Below are 18,130 nucleotides of genomic sequence, written 5' to 3'. Positions count from 1 at the left end.
TTATTTTATTTTTTAAATTTTATTTGGTCAATTTCAAACATTATTCCTTGGTTACAAAAATGATTTCTATTCCTCCCTCCCTCTCCCCTCCCCCCCACTGTTCTCATAGCCAACACGCAGTTCCACTGGGTATTACTTGTGTCCTTGATCAGAACCCATTTCCATGCTGTTGATGTTTGCACTAGGGTGATCGTTTAGAGTCTACATCCTCAACCTTATCCCCTCGACCCATGTGATCAAGCAGTTATTTTTCTTCTGTGTTTCTGCTCCCACAGTTCTTCCTCTGGATGTGGATAGTGTTCTTTCTCATAAGTCCCTCAGAATTGTCCTGGCTTATTGCATTGCCACTAATGGAGATGTCCATTACATTCAATTGTGCCACAGTGTATCCGTCTTTGTACAATGTTCTCCTGGTTCTGCTCCTTTCACTCTGCATCAGTTCCTGGAGGTCATTCCAGTTCACATGGAATCCCTCCAGTTCATCATTCCTTTGAGCACAATAGTATTCTATCACCAACATATACCACAATGTGTTCAGCCATTCCCCAATGGAAGGGCATCCCCTCATTTTCAAATGTTTTGCCACCACAAAGAGTGCAGCTATGAATATTCTTGTACAAGTCTTTTTCCTTATTATCTCTTTGGGGTACAAAATCAGCATTGCTATGGCTGGGTCAAAGGGCAGACAGTCTTTTAGCACAGCCCAGATTTTGATGTGCCCTTGGAAGGGCGGCCCATCATTGATATATGGATTGTGGGTAAGGCCAGGCCCAGAGTGGGGGCCACATTTTGTCTGGAAAGTTGCTGGTGCTTTGGGTGCTCCCCTCAGGGCACCCCAACCTATCTCTCCTGATGCTGCTCCATGAGGATGAGTCATGCCGTGTGGGAGTCTTGGAAGGACCAAGATTACAAGGAACCCCAAAGCCTCAGGCTGTGCACAGGCCACAAGGGCCTCCAGGGAACATGAGAGCTGTCTGTCTCCAGGGACAAGTGCCTGTGGAACAGGACCAGACCGAGGTCAAGGGGAGCCACCTTGAAGGGAGGTGGGGCCCCAGAGAGACCGGCAGACGCGTGGTGAATCCTCCAGACGGGCATGGCAGGCCCCTACCTAGGGGAGGTGTGGATGAGCTCTCTGCCAGGGATCAGGCCCCGGAGGAGTCCATGAGAGACAAGCTCACAAGCAGTCGTCTCAAGGCAGCAAAGAGTCCTCACTGGAGGTGAGCACCGTGCGGGGAGCACAAAGACAAGTGGAAAGAAAGATACAGAACAGTCAGAGGGAGAGGGAGGTGCATCCACTGTGGGCAGCCCAGAGGTGAGTCAGGTCCTGCCTGGCACGACTTCTCCAAGCTAGTTGGACCTGGCCGACATTTTGTCTCACTGGCCTGAGCCTCGCATGTCTTCAGCATACGGTATAGCGACCCCCGCGGGAGTCCTCCAACATTTATCTGTGGGAATAACCTGAGTGGGGAGAGGAGGCTGAGGAAATGGGAGAAGCACAGTGACTCAAAGGCAGAAGTGGGAACACGTGGGGAGTAACGCGAACTCCGAGGAGATACGAGGGACGAGAGAATAGGTGGGGAGTACCAACCCCCTGATACTCCTAGACAAGGAAGTCTGCTTTGGGGGCGACGTGGCTAGGAAAGGGGGGGTCACACCTCGCTGGTGCCTCCTATCGCAATAGGAAGCACTGGGGCGACCGCGTCGCTATGAAAGAGATAGTGAAGCAAGAGAGGAAGCGGAGAGGAAGGAGCAGGGGGAGAGAGGAAGAGAGAGGCAGAGTCGAGGAGGAACAGAGGGAGAAGGGGAGAGAGCTAGGAAGAGGCTACTGAAGGCCTGGTAAGTCTAAGGAAGGGTGAGTTTCGAGCTTGTCCCCAGTGTTTATTGAAGGGTTTAGGAATGTGGGTCAACGAATACGGAGCATGACACAAGTTTTAACGTTGGTTGAATCGACAATGAGGAGATCAAAGAGGGGGATTAACCCAACATGCACACTGCAAATGAGAGCAGTCCCAGCTGAGGCAGCATGACCCGTCAAGGCCCAGCTCATGAATTTGCTCGTCCTTTGCTAGTTCCTGGGCGCGTCCCCTTTCATACAATGACCATCAAGGGGTCTGACCACGTGTCTGGTAATACAACATCAATACATCAATCATACTTCCCAGATGCCAACATGCCTGGTGTGTTACGTATACCAGCCTTGATATCAAGGGCCTGGATACTAAGATGGGGGGAGTAGGAGGTAGAGAGGACAGCAAGTGGGAGAAATGCCGATGTCTGCTTTGCTTGGCATTTGTGAGGCTCAGACGTCTCACCAGGGGCTGCCACCCGCTCCCCTGAGCCACAAGCCCCTCTCGCTCTGCAGGAGAAGCTCCTCCACCACCTGGAGCACAGAGTGGTCCCATATCCAACCCTTCTGTCATTGAGAGAGGAAGAAGAGGGGAGAGAGACAGAGACAGAGACAGAGACAGAGAGAGGGAGAGAGAGAGAGAGAGGGAGAGACAGAGAGAGAGAGACAGGCAGAGAGAGAGAGGTAGAGAGAGAGAGAGACAAGAAGAGAGACAGAGACAGAGAGAGGGAGAGGGAGAGAGGGAGAGGGAGAGAGGCAAAGAGAGAGAGAGACAAAGAGAGAGAGACAGAGGCAGAGACAGAGACAGAGAGAGGGAGAGGGAGAGAGAGAGAGAGAGAGAGAGGCAAAGAGAGAGAGAGACAGAGACAGAGAGAGGGAGAGAGACAGAGAGGCAGAGAGAGAGACACACAGAGAGAGACAGAGACCAAGAGGGAGAGAGAGGGAGAGAGAGAGAAGGAGAGAGAGACAGAGAGAGAGAGGGAGAGAGAGAGACAGGCAGAGACAAAGAGAGAGAGAGAGAGACAAAGAGAGAGGGAGAGAGACAGAGAGAGAGAGAGATACAGAGAGAGAGACAAAGAGAGAGACAGAGAGAGAGAGAGAGGGAGAGAGACAGAGACAGAGAGAGAGACCAAAAGGGAGAGAGAGGGAGAGGGAGAGAGAGAGACAGGCAGACAAAGAGAGACAGAGAGAGAGGGAGAGAGACAGAGAGAAAGAGACACAGAGAGAGAGACAAAGAGAGAGACAGAGAGATAGAGAGGCAGAGAGAGAGAGACACACACACAGAGAGAGACAGAGAGGGAGAGAGACAGAGAGGCAGAGAGAGAGACAAAGAGAGGGAGAGAGACAGAGAGGCAGAGAGAGAGACACAGAGAGAGACAGAGAGAGAGAGAGGGAGAGAGACAGAGAGAGATCAAGAGGGAGAGAGAGAGGGAGGGAGGAGGGGGTATAGAGAAAGAAGGGGGGGCAGGCGGGGGAAGACAGACAGAAAAAGGCAGAGAGCCAGCCAGCCCACAGCCCACAGCCCACAGGCTACACTGGCTTCTCATGAGATATTTACTAAGCGAGTAGTCCCTTAGATGACTCAGGAAATGATTGTTGGTTTGCTCTCAGTGGAAGCCTGGCTGCAGGACTTGCTATAAGCTGCCTGAGGGCAGGGGTTTCTGTCTTTCTATCGCTGGCACTAGGCGGTGCCTCTTGCTGAATTGGCCCTTAGGGAGGAGGTGCAGTGAAGATGCTCCAGCTTTGGCCCCGCTGGTTGGCTCTGCTGCCCCTAAGGATGCCATCTTCGGGGCCTGCATATGGCACCTGTCACCTTGGAGGCTTCCTACTTGTGTGGATTTGGGCCTGGCTCTCCTGCTCCAGAACAGGAGGGGTTGGCCTCAGTGGCCTCTGAGGAAGTCCTGGCCCGAGCTGTCCGAGGCTGTGAGCTGGATGTGCGGCTGCACGTAGTGTGTATGACCGTCTCATGCTCTCGTCCTCGCTTCCTTTCGCTTTGGGCCAGGCTCCCGACTGCTTTGTGGGGTTTCCCCCCTTTATCGTTTCCGTGGCTCCACAGCGCCCTGTTGTGCTGAGAGAGCGCAGTCTCTTCAGCCATTCCCAGGTCTGACTATGGAGGTTGTTCCTCGTTTTCTGCTATTTCATATTAAGCCACAAGGTGGGCGGCATTTTGGGTGCCCTCTTTCTCTCTCTTTAAAACAAGACCTTCCCTCTTAGAGTCAATATTAAGTATCATTTCAAGGCCAAAGAGTGGTCAGGGCTAGGCCATGGGGGTGAAGTGACTTGGCCAGGGTCACGCAGCTAGGAAGTGTTGGAGGCCAGATTGGAACCCAGGACCTCCCGTGTCTAGTCCTGCCTCCCTGTCCACTGAGCCACCCAGCGGCCCCATCCTTTTTTTCTCTTAATGCTGCCCTAGGATTTATTGAGAGCAATGAGATTGCTCGGAGGACAGATAGGATCCATTTCCCCACAGTGCTGCCAGGATGGAATTTGTATGTGTTCAGCCAATTTGATGTTTAAAAATAAACAGCATCTCGAAGATTTGTTTATTTCCCCCGAGGAATGGCGAGGGTCAAGAAAGGTGACTGGATTTCATCTGGGCCCTCTTCGTGGGGCTGCAGATCCTCCAAATGCTTTGGACATCCTTTATATGAATGCTGCAGTTTCCCATGACTTTGCTAACATGCTGCCTGTTCAGCAGCTCGTGGACAGAATTGGGTCACCTCTGGCGAGTTACAGGTGCCTGGGCAGAGCCGGATGGAGCTCAGGTGACTGGAACACGCTCTGGGCCTCTCTGGGCAGGCCGGGAAAGCCGTGCCAAAGGTCGGGCGCCTTTCCCTCCACCTCGGTTCTCAGATGGTCCGTGGGGGCTGGCCTTGGAGAGAGCACGCCTGAGGAGGAGGAAGCAGCAGACATTCCTATGTTCTTGCCCTGGTCCCTCTAGGAAAGAACCAGCAGCCGGTCTCTGGCCCAGACCAGCAGCTTGCGTGTCAGACATCTCAGAAGGTCCTAACTCGAGCCATCACCCTTCTTGGGCCCCGCACTGACTCAGAGGAGAACAAGAGCCGTCAGCAGCGGACTTTCCGGGGCTTCCGTTTCTCCTGTTGTGCCGTGCTGTGCGGTCTGTTCTTTCCTGCTCTGGAATGTAAACCCTGACTCGGACAGTCCCTTCGGCCCAATGGCGGCCCGCATGGCTGAGGGGAAAGGAGGAGCCTCTTTCTGTGGCTGCCTCTTCGCACACCAGCTTAGGGCTCCGTGGCTCTAGTTTGGAGCTCTGTTTCCCGGACACGGGAGCGCCGGGGAGTGGGCCGTGCAGGTACTCTCTCCATTCACAGGCTGGAAAGCAGAGTCCCCAAGATGCTAAATAATGGCACCCCTTTATGAAGCCTTCACGGATGTCACTACAACTCCCGAGGCTTGGGCTGCCCTTATCCATGTGCATAGAGAAGGTGGAGTAAGCAGAAGGTCAGTGCTTTGGGCTTGGCTGCTCGTGGCCTCGGGCAGCTCACTTCCCGTCTGGCCTCAGTTTCCTCATCTGCCCAGGAGATGGGGCTAAGTCTCCTAGCTCTCCAGGCCTCTGCTCGCCGGCGATCTGCCCACAGTCTCCGTTAGGTCTGGAGCCTTCTCTCCCCATCTAAAATCTGGGACTCATTCCAGTCGCCCAGGCTTGTCTCTCAGCATCGTGAGCCTCTGAGGACGCTTCTTGCCTGGCCTTCTGGCCCAGAATTCCAGATTTGAAGCAAATAGGCTTGTGTGGGCTCCTGAGAGCTTGCTGACCACATCGCCCGGCCTCTCCACGGAACGATGCAGCGCCAGGACTGCAAACATAAACACTTGGGGCTGGGGATCGGCCGGCTCTGTAGACAGTAGCTGTGACTCATTCGTCTTTAGCCATTTACACAAATGGCAGCTGCTGGATCCTCATTTGAGCTCCATGACTTGGCTGAAGAGCTGTGTCTGCTTTCGGTTCTTCCTGATTTCGATCTGGCTCCCTGGCCTCGCTCCTTCCTGGGTACGCTCCAAGGCTTTAGAATCTCGCCCACCCTCTCTTGGGCTTCCTCAGCAGAGCCCAGCTGAAGCCACCTGCGTGCCTCGGAAATGCAGAAGCCCACAGACAGGAGCGTTCCTGGGCCGGGAGAAAGGAGACCACCCGGGCCGCCTTGTCTCTTCCCAAGCCGCGGCTTCCTTAGCCTCAGTTTCCTTTCTCTGTTAAAACGAAGGGAATTGGAGGAGAGGCAAGACTGCACGCAAGTCCGGCGTCACCGACATTCAGGAGCCCGAAGCACCTCTTTGGTGCCCTGGATGTTTGCAGAGCTGAAAGGGGTGCAGAGTGTGGATCAGGCGCAGCTTCTGCCCTCCGGAGCCTCGCAGCCCGGCATGAGGAGACGACCCAGAAATAGACATCGCCCGCATGGCAGAGAACTGCTGAGTCGAGTCTGCCCGAAGGACCAGGGGAAGCTTCGTGATGCCATTTGCATTGGGTTGTAAGTCTGGTAAAAGTCCCAGGGCAGCAACCCACCTTGATGGGGTGCCCGCTCTGCAGAGGGGCACCCAGAAAAATGGAATGGACTGGGCCCCCCCGGAATTTCCCTTCTCCTTGGGCAGCCTGACTCGGCCCCAAAGCAAGAGAGCAGGAAGGAAATGAGAGAGAAGAGGAGGAACAGCAAGACTTCATGAAAGAATCGGTTCCTGCCGTGAACGTTCAAGGAAGACCAATTTCTGGAAGGCGGAGATGAGACAGTGGGGGTCCGGCCAGCCCAAACATGGCGCTGAGGAGGGCCCGGCTGAGGGATCGTCCCTGCGTCTCTCCATTGGCCTGGACCCAGAGCCCATAGTTCTGGCGCGATACCTGGGGCGGTGGGAGTTCTCGTGCCCCTCATTCACAGGCTCAGGGCCTAGCATGCACGCATCGGATCCCGAGGGCAGGGAGGAGCACAGGTGAGAAGGTGGGGGGTCCACTGGAGGAAGGGGGCGGGGAGGTGGGAGGTGGATGGGCAAGGCCTGATGTGGGAGGAGAAGCAATGAGTGGAGCAGCAGGTTAGATGTGGGCCAGAGTAAAGGACCAGGAAAAGCTAAGAACTGTAGTCAGGAACCTGGGTAACAGGGAGGAGTGCCAGGCTCGGGGCTCGCTGGGGAATGGAGCTCCCTCGGATCTTGGTAGCTGCGTGACCCTGGGCGAGTCCCCTGACCCCCGTCGCCTCGTCCTTCCCACCTTCTCCTTTGGGACCAGTGCTTTGTGTCGGCCTAAGACAGAAGGTCAGGGTCAAAAATGATGTAAAAAGTCGTGGCGCACCAACAACTGCAGGAGGAGTGGCTGCTGACCCAACGATGAAAGGAAGCCAGCTCCCCATCCGGCCGCAGACACTTCCCGGCTGGGTGACCCTGGGCAAGTCCCTTCCCCCATTGCTTAGCCCTCACCGCTCTCCTGCCTTGGAAGCCTCACACAGGACGGATTCCAGGATGGAAGGGAGAGATTTATTTCATCCAGAGGGACTCGCGTGTCTGAAAACAGGCCGCCTGGGCACCTGGGGGGAGAGCTGTGAGCCGTGAGCCCGGCCCCAGTGAGGAAGCGCTCTCAGTGCCAGCGTCTCAGCCCAGAGGCAGCGGGCAGAGGGGCACGGCCAGGCCGGGAGTCTCAGCCCAGAGGCAGCGGGCAGAGGGGTACAGCCAGGCCGGGCGTCTCAGCCCAGAGGCAGCGGGCAGAGGGGCGCGGCCAGGCCGGGCATCTCAGCCCAGAGGCAGCGGGCAGAGGGGCACGGCCAGGGCCAGGTTTGCAGCTGGCTGATGGGAGGCCAGTGGGGATGCCCAGAGGAGGGGAGGGTGACGCGTGGCGCCGTATCACAGCCCCACCAGCCACTCCCCCATTGGTGGGTGCCTGCCGTGGCCAGACGGCACTGCCGGGCCTCTGTCCCTCCTCCCCTGGCTCAGGGCATGCGGCCTCTAGGAGCATCGCTGAGTCAGAACAGTCGAGTTACTCTTCTCTCTCCCTCGTTCCGCCCGTGAGACCAGTTCCCAGCTCTGGCCACGGCAGGGGTGCCATAGCCCGTCAGCCCTGTGTGCCGTCCGCTCAGGGTTGCTCCCTGGCCCCAATGGCCATTGGGCTAGCCGGCTGCTTCCTCTTCTGGGCCGGCCCTTCAGCCTGTTCTGTGCCCGACCCGCGTCTCTTCCTCTTTCCCACAAAAATGGCTCCAATCAACCGCCATCTATGAAGGGCCGAAAAGATGTGAATTCGGGCTGCCACATTCGCCATCTTGCTGCCCTCCACAGGGCCGGCGGGAATTGAAGTGGAGCTCAATAGCATGTGTTGGGCGCGAGGCGGCACCGTAGAGAGAGCCTGTGCCGAGGGCCTGCAGTCAGGAAGACGCGAGTCCCAGTCTGCCCTCAGCACCTCCTAGCTGGGGGACTCTGGACAAGTCGCTTCCTCCCGTTGGCCTCCGTTTCCTCACCCACCAAACGAGCGGAGAAGGAAAGTGCGAACAGCTCCAGGATCTGCCAAGAAAGCCCCAAACTGCCGGATATGGGCCACTGACCCACCTCCCTTCTTATGGGGCAGCTGGACGGCCTCCACTTCGTCATCTGTAGAACGAGCGGGAGAAGGGAAGGGCCGGCCGCTCCAGTGTCTGCCCAGAAAGCCCAAGTGGGGTTTGTCTCTGAGGTGCCCACAGGGGCTCTGCCGCCATGTTGGCCGCTTCTGACTCACGCTCGCCGGGGCGACTGGAGCCTCTCCTGCCTCCTCCCTCCTCACCTCGCCTTCACTTTCCCCCATCCCTGGCTGTCCACATCCAGTCGGGGCACCCCCAGGGATGATGCGGGCGGCCACTGGCCCTTCTGCAGAGCTGGAAGAGCACAAGGCCTCAGTGGGCCCCCACCGTGCGCCCCGCCCTCGGCCCCCCCCCCCCCCCCAGAGCCGGGCTCTCAGCGGGCCTGCAGACCTCGCCGCCCTACCTTTGATCGCCTCCTTTCACCAGCACAGCTTAGAAACCAGCTTTAAAATGGGCCTCGGCTCTCCCTTCCGGCCTCGGCTAGCTGGGCGTCTTGGCGCCATCCCTCTGCACTTCCATCTTCCCAAACCCTGACCTGCTTTCTCGTTGCTAGCTCTAAGACAGACGGAAAGGCAGCAAGGGCTGGGCCACAGGTGAAGGGACTCGCCCAGGGTCACCCAGCCGGGAAGTGTCTGAGGCCAGATTGGAACCCAGGACCTCCTGCCTGCAGGCCTGGCCATCCAGCTGTCTCCTGGAAATGTCTTCTGAGTAAATCAGTAAAAGAACAAAAGCCTTTATTCTGTGTTTACTCTATGCCAGGCACTGGGAACCCCCCACCCCCACTGGTGTCTAAATGAATAGGGACACTGGAGGGGAGCCTCCCTGGACTGTGTAAACGAGGCATGTCCTTGGGAAGGCCCTCCGGAAACGGCTCCTCTGCACCAATCCATGTTCCCATTAGAGCTTGTCAGTGAGGAGGCCTTCCTGGAGGAGGCGGTGTCGCAGGCAGGGAGGAGGCTCTGCAGATGAGGGTCAGGCCAGGGCAGCCCTGCAGAGTGGGTGTTCCCACAAGGACAAGGCGGGGGCCTGTGTCCAGCCCCCAGTGCATAGGAGACCAAGCGAGGGCGTTTAGGGATCCGCAGACTCGTTGGAGGTGAGCCAGAGGTGCCGCAGGGAAGCCGCTTGGGCCTTGGGCGCCTCGGCCTCAGCTCCCTCCTGTAGAAAACGAGGGGGGCCTCAGTGGCCTCCCCCGTCCCTCCCGGCTTTACAGCGTGCCACGACCCTCCGTCCTCCCCCGAGGCGGCATCGCCCCAAACCAGCAAAGCGCGTCCCCAGCCCCGGCCTCGGGATCCCCAGGCCTCTTCCTCTTCTCCTGCCCTGAAGAGGCGTTGGCCAAGGAGCCTTCGCCTCCTTCCCTGCCCCCTCTCAGCTTACACGGGAGTTTTTCCAGGGAAAGCAAAGAGCGGAAGGTTTGCTCCAGCAGCCTCTGAGCTGAAGGAGTCTTTGAAGAGTTGTGGGGTTGCTACGGCAACCAGAGGTCTAGCGTTGTGGCTGGTGCCAGGATGATGGGACGAATGACATCAGTCTGCGGGGGAAGAGCCAGTGTGCCAAGACTCCGACTGTGGAGCCCAGGAGAAGGCCAGCCCTTGGCCTGACACTGCTGGGGTGCCCGGAGTCCAGTAACTGACATTTCTCAATGCCTTTTTTAAACCTTCTCTTCCACCTTAGAATCAATACTGTGTAGGAGAAGGGAAGGGCTGGGCAATGGGGTCAAGTGACTTGTGCAGGGTCCCACAGCTGAGAAGTGTCTGAGGCCACACTTGAACCCAGGACCTCCCGTCTCTAGGCCTGGGTCTGTCCACTGAGCCACCCAGCTGCCTCCTGGTGCTACATCAATATTAGATATGATGGTGGTGGTGGTGATGATGATGATGATGGTGGTGGTGATGGTGGTGATGATGATGATGGTGGTGATGATGATGATGGTGATGGTGATGATGATGGTGGTGGTGATGATGATGGTGGTGGTGATGATGATGATGGTGGTGGTGGTGATGGTGGTGGTGGTGGTGATGATGATGGTGATGATGGTGGTGATGATGGTGGTGGTGATGATGATGGTGGTGATGATGATGATGGTGGTGGTGGTGATGGTGGTGGTGATGGTGATGATGGTGGTGGTGGTGATGGTGGTGGTGATGGTGATGATGGTGGTGGTGGTGATGATGATGGTGGTGGTGATGATGATGGTGATGATGGTGGTGATGATGGTGGTGGTGATGATGATGGTGGTGATGATGATGATGGTGGTGGTGGTGATGGTGGTGGTGATGGTGATGATGGTGGTGGTGGTGATGATGATGGTGGTGGTGATGATGATGATGGTGGTGATGATGATGATGGTGGTGGTGGTGATGGTGGTGGTGATGGTGATGATGATGGTGATGATGGTGGTGGTGATGATGATGGTGATGATGGTGGTGGTGATGATGGTGGTGGTGATGATGATGATGGTGATGATGATGATGATGGTGATGATGATGATGATGATGATGGTGATGATGATGATAGGGAGAGAAAAATGAAAGACTGTCAAAGAGAATCAAAAAGCACAAATATCAACAGAAAACATGCAGGACACTTAAACTAAATATTGATCTCAAAGCTGGGATGCAGAGAGTCATGGATCATAGATCTCCCAGCCAAAAGCAGGGATGCAGTGATGCAAAAATAATACAAGAAAACTGCTTAGGATTTCTGGACATTGAAAACAAAGTGTCAGTGAAAAGCTTCTGCAGCTCCCCTCCAGGAAAAGCAAGACTCAGATCTAGCCTTCAAATGACGAGAGGGCCGGCGGTTAGGTTAGTTCTAGTGACAAACAATAGATTCTGCAAGTGGCCGAGAGAGTCGTCTTCATAGATAGAGGATGGAGATTGAAATGACACAAGACTATTCTGCACCCACCAGAAACCTCAGGAAGGAATGGAAGTGTGTTCTAGAGACAAAGTGCCGTCCTAGAGGACATACCCTGCAAATCTTTTTTTTTTTTAAACCCTCACCTTCCATCTTGGAATCAACACTGTGTATTGGCTCCAAGGCAGAAGAGTGGTCAGGGCTAGGCAATGGGGGTCAAGTGACTTGCCCAGGGTCACACAGCTGGGAAGCATCTGAGGCCAGATTTGAACCCAGGACCTCCCGTCTCTAGGCCTGGCTCTCACTCCACTGAGCCACCCAGCCACCCCCATATCCTACAAATCTGAGCCTTACCACCAATGAAAAAGATGGATATTTAAATATTAAATCATAGACTTTCAAAGCATTCCAAGAAAGTTAGACTTCAACAAATGATTTACTTTTCAAACACTGCAGACAACAGAAATACAAGAAAGATAAACAAATACAGCAACCGAGGACCACCACAACAAAAAGCCAGAGAGAGGATTCAGAGATTTCTTTCTAAAAGTACACATGGAGACAAAGAAGTCAAATGATGGAGAAGCAGGCCTGAAATATCATAGACTAAACTTTGCAACACCCTGCCTAAAGGGACTAAACTTCAGAATGTGAGGATATATTGTTATTGGATATAATTCTGGAAATGCCAGCAATAGCAATAAGACAAGAGAAAGAAATTAAAGGAGCAAGAACATAAAGAGGAGATAAAGCCATCCTTATTTGCTGATGATGTGATCATTTATTTATAAAATCTTAGAGATTCAACAGAGACATTTGTCGAGACAGTTATTTCAGTAGAGTCACAGGCTATAAAACGAACACTCAAAAATAACATTTTAAATAAAATATTAACAAAATCCAAAAGAAATAATCAAAAATCCAAAAATCCAAAAAAAAAATAGAAAGGAAAATCTCATTCCAGATAATTACATATTGCATAAATTATTTGGCTATCAGTCTACCAAAGCACACAAAATGCTTGTATAGATTCAGTCACAAAGTGCTCCTTAAAGAAATAAAGAACAACTAAAATACTTGAAGTTCTGGGAATCATGGCTGGGCTGTACCAATATAATAAAAATGACGGTAAATGAAGGGATGCCCATCAGTTAGAGAATGGCTAAACAAATTGTGGTACAAGAGTGTGATGGAATACTATCGTGCTATAAGGAGTAAATAGCAGGATAGTTTCAGAAAAACATGGAGAGACTTACATGAACTGATGCAGAGTAAGTGAGCAGAACCAGGAGAACATTGTATGCAATAATGGCAATATTTTACAATGAACAACTGAATAATTTAACTATTCTCAGCAATACAATAATCCAAGACAATTCCCAAAGGACTTATGATGAAAAACTATCTACCTCCAGAGAAATAATTTTCTTTAAAAAATTATTTAATTAAGAAAAATTTTCCATGGTTACATGATTTATGTTCTTCCCCTCCCCTCCTCCCACCCACCCCCCATAGCCAATGAGCAATTCATCCGGGTTTTACATGTGTCATTGATCAAGACCTATTTCCAGGTGATCACTTAGAGTCTACATCCCTAATCATATTCCCATTGACCCATGTGATCAGGCAGTTGTTTTTCTTCTGTTTCCGCTCCCACAGTTCTTCCTCTGGATGTGAATCGTGTTCTTTCTCTTAAGTCCCTCAGAATTGTCCTGGATCATTGCATTGCTGCTAGTAGAGAAGTCCATTATATTTGATTGTGCCACAGTGTATCCGTCTCCAGAGAAAGAATTGAAGGAATCAAAGCAGGCTATTCTTCATTTTATATTCTTCATGGGTTTTTATGTGGCTTCATCTACAACATACAGAATATGGAAGTGTTATACATGATAGCACATGTATAACCAATATCAAATTGATTACTGTCTCAAGGAAGGAGGAAGAAGGGAGAAGAGAGAATTTGGAACTCAAAATATTAGAAAAACGAATACCAAGAATTGTTTTTATATGTAACTGGGGGAAAAATGAAGCATTGCTGAAGGGAAAAAAGGATAGTACTACCAAAGTTAATTTATACTTTTAATACCAAATTATCAAGGATATGTTGCAGCACTTAATAAAATGATATTCATTTGGTAGAAAAAACTCAATAAGGGAAATGATAAAAAAAAGGCAGAGAAGGAGAATAATACTTGCAGACCTCAAAATAAAACAGCAGCCATTTTGTTATTAGTTTAAAAATAGAGAAATAGGGGGCAGCTGGGTAGCTCAGTGGATTGAGAACCAGGCCTAGAGACGGGAGGTCCTGGGTTCAAATCTGGCCTCAGCCACTTGCTAGCTGTGTGACCCTGGGCAAGTCACTTGACCCCCATTGCCTAGCCCTTACCACTCTTCTGCCTTGGAGCCAATACACAGTACTGACTCCAAGACGGAAGGTAAGGGTTAAAAAAAAAAAGAGAAATATATCATTAGGACAGATTAGACAAAGTAGAATTAGAAACAACAGAAGTCAGTAATGCAGTGTTTTTTAAATTTTTTTAAAATTAAATTTAATTTTTTTGGTTAAAATACTCACTTTATTTCCTTTCCTCCCCTCCCGCAGCTGACACACAATTTCATTGGATAAGTAATCCAGTGTTTGATAAAGGAGAAAACATAATTTACTTAGGAGAGAATTCTGAATTTTATTTTTAAAAAAAGCTGCTGGGAAAGCTGGAAAGCAGTCTAGCAGAAATTGGGCATGGACCATATCCTAGAATCATTCTAAATGGATGTAACCTTAACATTAAAAATCCCAACGTTTTCAAAAATGAGAAAAGTAAGATCCTCTGCCTCTCATGGTTATGGATTTATTTTTAATGAGAGAGAGACATGCACACTACTATAAAAGATGACTGATTACATGAAACCAACACAGACAAAATTAATGCACCTAGGATAAGAAGGAGAGTGATTGAATGGGGAAAAACTGTTCAATTTCTCTAAGAGTTTAGTTTCAAGCTATATAAAGATATAATATGTACATATTATACACACATATAATACGATACAGACATAGATACATTACAAGAAGGCATTTTCCAATAAGTAAACATTCCAAGGAGATGAACAATAAGGTTTCAAAAGAATTGCAAACTATTAGCAACCGTATGAAAGAATGCTCCAATTCGCCAATAATACAAGAAATGTAAATCAAAACAACTCTAAGGTTTATCTCGTGCTCTTCAAGTTGGCAAAGATATTCATAGCATTTATAGAACACTTTAAGGTTTGCAACAGTCTACACATTTTATCTCATTTGAGCCTTCCAAGAACCCTGGGTTGTTACTATTTTTAACTCCACTTTGCAGCAGAAGAGACGGAGGCACACAGTCACTTGACTTGTCCAGGATCCCATAGCTAGTAAGTGTTTGAAACCCGATTTTAGCTCAGGTCTTCTGACTCCAGGATCAGTAGTCTATGCACCGCACCATCCATCTGCCTCAAAATATGGAAGAAAGTTGTCAAACGATGATAAAAGATGGGGATAGTCACTGTTGGAGGGATTATGGGAAGATAAACACTAGTGTATTCTTGGTAGAACTGGGAATCAAGACAGCCATTTTGGAAAACAACTTGGAATTATGCAAATCAAAAGGCTAAAATATTTATATCTTTTGACCCAGAGATTCTATTCTTGTCCCCGAAATCTGTCACTGATAAGAGGAAAGTCCCTGTAGATAGCTGGCACTGTTTGTGATAGCAGAGAACCAGAGGTAGAGTGCATCCATTCTCCATGATGCCCATCAATACTCCGCCATTTTGATTGTAAGCTCCTTGAGGTTAGGGACTGTCCTTTGCCTTTTGGGGTTTCACTAGCACACAGTAGGCACTTAATGAATGTTTATTGATTAGCTGGGTAAAGATTAAACAAAATGTAGTACTTGAATAGCAAAGAATATTCCCATGTTGTAATCAATATGCTAAATAGAGTGAAGCAAGGAAAGATCTCCTTGAACTGATGCAGAAGGAAGGAAATGGAGCCAAGAAAATAAGAAACTCAACGACTCCAACCATATAAATGAAAACCCCCACAAAAATCAAAAGCAAATGTTGCAAAATTGCAAAGAACCAGCATGCCTTGAGAGAAGAGAGATGAGACGACACCTTTACCCAAACCCTTCGGGGCGAGAAGTTCACAAGATGCCCCTTGAATTTTTCTCAGATCTTTTTGATGTAATGATTGTTTAGGCTGATCTTTTTCTCTTTTTTTGCCTTAAAAATAGTATTTGCTGAACAACATGGCTCTCTGTGGAGAAGAATACTGGGGAAGGCTTAGTGATATATGAATTTAAATTTAATTAAATATTAATAAAGAATAATAATAAATTTAAATTTAATGATATATTTAAATAAATAATAAATTTAAAAAAAATTTAAATCAGCCAAGTTTTACGATAACCCAGAGCTTGGAGTTCAGATCCTCTCTTGCTGGGGTCTTTCCAGGCAGTAGGGCGTAGAGCACAAAGAGCTGGTTCAAGGCCCACTTCTGGCACATCCTCTCAGCCATCAGAGGGGCATCTCTAAGACCTATGCATCACTGAGAACATGCCAGTCTGCATTAGTAGAGGAATTCCCTGTGCCAATTAAACTGCAGGGCTAGTCCTTACTATTCCTATCGCAGCTTCTATTTCCATAGTGTTTGACCATTTACAAAGTCCCTTAGTTGGCATCCGTGATCTTATTTGACCCTATCGGTGAGGCAGGACAGAATTTTCTTCTTTTTACAGTTAGCAAGAGTTAGGCCTGAGAGAAAGAGCCTCAGATTTAGTGGCAGAACTGGGCGTTGTGCCCTGGTCCTGCTGTTTACTACCTGTATGACTGGTCACTTGAGCTCTTTCTGGGGGTCATAGATTTAGGACTGGATGGCCCCATCCCTCACTCTGTACATCAGGAAAGTGGTCTCAGGAGTTTCAGTGACTTGCCCAAGGTCATGCTCATGAAATAAGCAGAACTCGGGCCCCAGCAGTGCCATCACTCGCTAAGGGGCCCTTGTGCTGTAGTAAAGGTCTTGAAAGTTTGAGAAAAGGACAATTTCCAGGGCTCAGGAGCAGCTTCCTGGCGAGAGCCAATACCTCCAATTGGAGGGGAAGGCAGAGCTAAATGAATCCCAGGAAGATGTCAGGGCCTTGGCAGGGAAAATGGCCTCATGAATATGCTCCTTTTCCCAGGGCATGGGGTAGGGGCAGGGCCACAGGCCTGGCTAATTACGCATTCCCTCTTGGACCCAGTTTGTTTTTCCTCAGGCTTTGCCCCCTGTCCCAATTAAGCTGGGAAAGGAGCCTTGGCCAGGGCCCGAGCTTCTCCTGGCAGTCTTTGGAGATCCCTCGGCCCCTTCTATTCATGGCATCCTTTCATATTGAAGGCACCATTAAGGCAAAGGGGTTGTTTGGACCATTGGTGAGTCGGCCTCTCTGTGGGCCCGCAGCTCGCTAAGCCAGCCTCACCTTGACACATGGCACGTCTCAGGGGAGCAACCTGGAGTGAACCTTTCCTGGGTCTGGGAAAAGAAACTTGGCCAAGCCCAGTGCAGACCCAACAGCAGCTCTTTGAGAGAGGCTTAGAAAGGAAATGTGAGGGGGCAGCTGGGTAGCTCAGTGGATGGAGAGTCAGGCCAAGAGATGGGAGGTCCTGGGTTCCAATCTGACCTCAGACACTTCCTAGCTGGGTGACCCTGGGCAAGTCACTTATCTCTCATCGTCCAGCCTTGACCACTCTTCTGCCTTGGAACCACTACCCAGGATTGATTCTAAGATGGAAGGGAAGGGTTTCAAGAAGGACTTTCAAAACTATAGCAAGCCACGAAGCAGATGAAAATACAAAATGGCCCTGAGCCCTGGACCCTCTTCCACATCCCTGGGATGGTGACGGAATGAGTGGCAGAAAAGGCAGAGGGCTGAGACTCCCAATTTTCAGTCTACAAACATTAATGATTGTTGGTGCTCCAAGTGTGTGAGCATTCTCTAATCACCCGCTAGTTGAGACACTCTGAGAGGAGCTGAATCTCGTCCATATCGACATTCTTGTTATAAATGAAAGCAGGAGACAAAGAAATTAGAGCCCAGTGAAAGAGCAGCCACAAATCCTCCTCCGGAGAATGAATCAAAGGTTTGGCAGGGTTGCTCTCATTGTGTGCTTAAAGGAAACAAGAAACATCCCTTCGTAGGACTCTTGGTCATCTCGCCTGGCGGTGCTCCCAGCAATGGAAGCCGATAGACCACCATGTAGTTCATGTGGCTTCGGTGCCAACACCAAGGATGAAGAATGGCAGTGATCCTGGGCCCTCCCAAGCGGAGCCCGCACAGGCCTGGTGCGTGGGAACGTGACTATAGGGGAGCCTGGCAAACAGCTGGAAGGTGGGCTGTGGGGTCAGGAAGTGCTCTGAGGCCCCTGGAAGATTTGAATCCATCCATCATGAGCCACGCAGGGCCACCCAGGACAGAAAGGATGATGACACACTGGATGGATGAGCTCCTGAATGAGAAACAGTGAGAAGCTGAGGAGGGAAGACGCTGGAAGCAGGGGCCGTGGTCATTAAACTTGAAGGCTGGGCAAGGTAGGAAGACTCGGATCCAGAAGAGCCCAGTGCTAAGGTTTGGGGTTAGGATAAAGCATTTCACTCAGATTGAAGGGCCCTCGGTGAACACTGGCTCAGGCTTCATGATTAATAGGACCGGATGTGTTATTTCACAAGGAAGGCATAACATAGACTTGTCTGTAATTAGAAGCACCTCAGAAATCTTCCCAATGATAGCAGTGCTTCTCCTATTTGAGATTTTTGAGAGGCTTCCTGTCATAGATGGGCTGGGGTGGTTCCATCAAGAGGGCTTCTCTGTGAGATACAGTCCTAGAA

General features: G+C 50.7%; 1 protein-coding gene across 6 annotated transcripts in view; it reads left to right on the top strand.

Annotated features, from left to right (window-relative positions):
• Positions 1-18,130, top strand: part of LOC100029569 (septin-2) — a 123,264-nt gene that overhangs the window by 94,976 nt on the left and 10,158 nt on the right. The window contains exon 12 of one of the 6 annotated variants that reach the window (XM_056821408.1): positions 11,695-12,639. The exons of 4 other annotated variants lie outside the window; for them this stretch is intronic. The gene's annotated coding sequence lies outside the window, so the exon portion shown is untranslated. Of the gene's footprint in view, positions 1-11,694; positions 12,640-18,130 lie in introns of those variants that run through there. One more of the 6 variants, XM_056821407.1, reaches the window with a different exon arrangement.

Source organism: Monodelphis domestica, chromosome 3, assembly GCF_027887165.1.
Source record: "Monodelphis domestica isolate mMonDom1 chromosome 3, mMonDom1.pri, whole genome shotgun sequence".
In the NCBI taxonomy this organism is placed as follows: Eukaryota; Metazoa; Chordata; class Mammalia; order Didelphimorphia; family Didelphidae; genus Monodelphis; species Monodelphis domestica.
The sequence above is the reverse complement of the archived record's forward strand: the minus strand, read 5'-3'. Positions and strand labels throughout refer to the sequence as shown.